Genomic DNA, 4,249 nt, shown 5'->3' with positions numbered 1-4,249 from the left:
TCTTCCGAGCTGGAGTCACTAGATGGCCCTGCAACACAGCCGGTGCCAGGGAGCGCTCGGCCGCCCGCGGCCCCAGCCGGCACCGACTCTGGAGCAGCGGGCAGGGCAGGGCAGGGCGTGCGCTGTGCCCGGGAGCCCCCCTGGCCCCGGAGAGGAGCAGCGGGGGCTACGGGGTGGGTCGCAGTTGCCCCGGTGGGCCCCAGCACTGGTGCGACAGGTCTGCGGTGGTGAAGGCAGCTGGCGGGGCCGTGGGGACGGGTGGCAGCGGTGCAGCGGGGCTGGGTCGTGCCTCCTGCTCCGTGACATCTTCATCCTTTTGCCGTGTGGGAAGGCGTCTTCCATGAGGACCTGCGTAAAGACCAGAGACCTGAACTGGTTGACCGCTCAGCGAGCCCTCCCGGGACATAATGGGGGGCAACCAGGGAGACCGAGCTGCCCGAGGGCAATCTGCCAAGGTGCCACAGAGACCACCAACCACCTCCTATGGCTCTGCTTGGACACCTAGGAGGTAAAGTGGCTCTGCAAAGCAGTGGCGGGTCGGACGGCTGTCAATAGAGGTGACGCTGTACGGACGGACACCCGACTAAACACCTGGGGAGCCCGTTGGCCCGCTTCGATCAGCTCGTGTTGTGCATCAGGAGCGCCCCAGGGAAGTCCAGGAACCTCCTGATGTAGACACACGAACCTCGAGGTGGTAGACCGTGTTCAAATGGCTTTGAGCAAACTCCGGTCTTATTACCAGACATCAGTAGCGGAGGACGGGCCGCACGCAGCCAAACCCACCTGGCGGAGGGACACTTGGCACAGGATCTCGCAAAACCTCCCCAGTGGGGAAACGGACAGCCAAGAGGACGTCGAGACAGCCGGATCGGATGACAGCGATGCGGACGGCCGCAGCGGGTCCTCCAGCGGAAGCGACAGCGAATGAACCGAGTTTAAGCCCTGTATTTGGGGACTGGACGAAGAGAGGGGGTTGGAGGGAGACGATGCTTTGCAGATGGGTGCGCGCGTGCGGATATTGCAGCAGGTGCGCGGGTTCCTGTGGTGGGTGACGGAGGTAATGAACAGTGACTAGACGGCGCATCTATATGTATATAAAGATGTATATTTTTACAAAAATAAAATCTTCCTCCTTTTGCCCTACTACCAGCAAGTATCCTCCACCTCAAACTTTTCAGCCCGGGGCTTCAGATACTTCCAAATCCTACGGTAGGCATCCTACGCCTGGAGGCTTAGGGTTTGGACGCCCCCGGGTCTCGCCTGCCCTCAGCCACCGGCCGCGGGAGCAAGCTAAGGAGGAGCCCCCATTTCCATAGTCGCGTGTAGCCGAGATCCTCCGGCTGGAAGTCGAAGTGGGAGGCGATCGCTGAGGCTCTTGCAGGTTGTCCCGTCCGCGAGCAGACGAGGGTGCGCCCTCCACTACGCAGTGCCATTTTAATTGCATGACCTCGGTCATGGGTGGTCATGGGATTTCCCCTGGCACGTAGTAGGGCCACATCTGGCTCTTAAACGATTCATAGGATTTGGAGCTGAGCTGGCTGATTTGCTAATTTGACCTGGGGGGACACACAAATTTCCTTTAAAAAAAAAAACAGCAAAAAAAGTCCTCCTTTTGCATCCCTCTTTCCCCTTGTTTCCAAAGCGCCTTTGCCCTGGAGGGTGCTGGGCAGCAGCAGCCCAGACGCCGCAGACTGCAGCTCTCCATCCTCTTATTAGCCTGTGCATGCCAGGGGGCCAGGCCTGCGCGGAGCCCCTTCCCGCCTCCGCTGGCACGGGGGACCAGGCTCGTTATCTCGGTGTCTCCCTCCCTCGTTGTGCTGCCAGACAGGCCCAGGCGGGCGCCTGTCATTAAGCTCCCAGGCTGGCTCCGTTCCCCCCAGCACACGCACACAGATGCTTTCCTGGTCTTTCAGGCCTCTGCCCCCGTCACACGCCAGCCAGGTGAATGCTTTGATCCCGGGGCCTTTCTTCTTGTAATCTCCTGCAGGGATTTCCTGTGCTTCGTCTTGTGCTGAGTTCAGACGGCTGCGCGTGACCCTGGGGCTGAGCTTCCCCGTGGGGAGGAAACACCTTCCTCTCTAAATCCCCCCTCTGAAAAAAAGAAAATCCCCTTTCTAAATCATTGCACGTCGCAGCCTCTGGGGAGCAGAGGGTTTGGATGGGCCCAGCCAGCGAGCTCAGCTGCAATCCCTCCTGAACGACAGCCGAGGCCTCGATTGACTCCGCTGACGTCCAGTCTGGGTGACTCCTGCCCGCGGGACGTCCGACGTGTGCTGTCACCTCGGTGACTGGCTCCGGCCAGGGCCAAAGGGACGTGCGAGGGGCTGCGCTTGCAGGTTTGCTGGCAGTCCTCAGTGATGACGCTGCTGTTGAGAAGACCACAGTAGCATTTCTTTCGGGCGTATCTACACATGCACTTTAATTAGCCTATTTTAATGAGCGTTAAAGCATGCTATTTAGCTAATGTGCATTAAAACAGGCTAATGTACATTTAAGAATCACTTAAAAACCAAGCTTTTTAGTTAATGCACATTAAGAGACTAATGCGCATTTTCCTAGTACCTCACAATGGAGTACCAGATTTAATGCGCATTAACTAAAGCACATTAATGCACATGTAGACGCACGCTGGCGGCTGACGGAAGAGGTTCAGATCGCTCGGAGAGCCTAGACGAGGTCACCGTATGAGCGGTGCAACTGCTTTGCTTTCCTTTTGTGTGCGGGCCACCTGTAACCCCCTGGGTGCAGAAACGGGGTCTAATTCAGTCCGTGCAGGCTGGCCCCGAGGGGACACATACCCCGCATGCTCTCTTCCGCAGACCTGTGCCGCCGGCTTTCACCCTCCTGCGAGTCTTGCAAGAGTTGATGCGTTTCTCTCGCAGTCCCGGCCCCGTGGTGCCAGGCGAGCGCGTGACGTGACAACCCCAGCTCTCACGTATTACAAGGCAGGTCCTCTATGCCCGGGTCCCCTTGCTGCACCTGGGGCCCTGCTGCAGCCACCTCCTGCCTGCTCGGCCTCCCTCGGATCTGACTTTGAGCGTGAACAGGCATCGTGCCACTGGCAGAGGGCCGGGGAGCTCCCTCGCAGGCCAGGCCCCAGGGCTGGGTGGGTCTCGCCTGCCCCGCATAGCACGAGAGGGGACGAGCGTTGTGCACGTCCCCGTGCAGCATTGCAGGACCTCCAGCTGCAGCCCGGAGGCTGCGTGACGTCTGGGAAACGCTGGAGGAAGGAGCGAGGGCGCAGCACATCTACAGGGGACAGGGATGGGAGGGGAGGCCAGGCCGCCCGGGCGATGACACAGCTGCAAGTGTGTGCGCGCTTCCTGGCAGCCGTGAGAGCCCTCGGGGAGGCGCTGGGAGCAGAGCCCTGGTGCGTATCTACAGGTCGTCTCGCTCTTCAAAAGCGGGGGGAGCCTGAGGGCGAGATCAGCACAATACAATCCTGCCCCATGTCCCATAATCCCCGCTTGGGCTGTCTCTCTGGAAGGGCCTAATGCACCCTGGGCTGCCCCGAAATCAGCAGCAGCCTCCAGGCGTGCCTGGCTCGAGCGGCTCCTGAGGGGTTGGCTCCGCGTCTGCACAGAACGGGCAGCCCGGGGTGGCTTCGGCTCCCAGGTTGGCTGCACGTCTCGATGTGAGAGGGGAGCTCACGCTTATAGCAGGAGACCAGCAACCAGGAGGTCGCTTTGTCTCTGCCACTGCCTTGTTGTGAAGCCAAGGTCAAATCGCTTATCCCGTTGTGACTCCTTGGCCCGTCTGGGAGGAATGGCCCGACTCTCTGGGGGATGTGGGGCTCGGTAGGTTGTGTCCAAGGGGTGTTTGCAGACCTGGGGGGTGAGGAGAGCTGCCATGGTGGTGGGACAAGCCCAAAGGGAGAGGGCAAGGGGGACCGGGCAGCCTGCTTTGCACGTTCCTCTTGTCGGGGGTCGTCTCCGAGGCCTGGCAGTGCTCGTGTAGGACCAGCTGGGACTCAGGGCAGACGTCCTGTCCCCATGGGCACGGCACAGGCTGTCCCGTTCCCCGCGGGGGCAGTCGGCGTTACCCCCGCCGCGGACGTGCAGCGCGGCTACCGCAGGGGCTTTGCAGAGCGTGACGCTTTGTGGGGAGGTGGTCGGACCACGGCTGGTCACGGACGGGCTTTGAGTCTACGCAGCACCCCGTGTCCCTGGCCCGGGGAGGCTGCTACCAGCCCACGCAAAGCCGGCCAGGCCCAGGTGGCTCGGCCGGAGCTCCCTGGGCCCCGCCGCCA

The sequence above is a fragment of the Alligator sinensis genome, unplaced genomic scaffold (assembly GCF_000455745.1).
Source record: "Alligator sinensis unplaced genomic scaffold, ASM45574v1 scaffold632_1, whole genome shotgun sequence".
Taxonomy (NCBI): Eukaryota; Metazoa; Chordata; order Crocodylia; family Alligatoridae; genus Alligator; species Alligator sinensis.
This window is presented reverse-complemented; position numbering follows the sequence as displayed.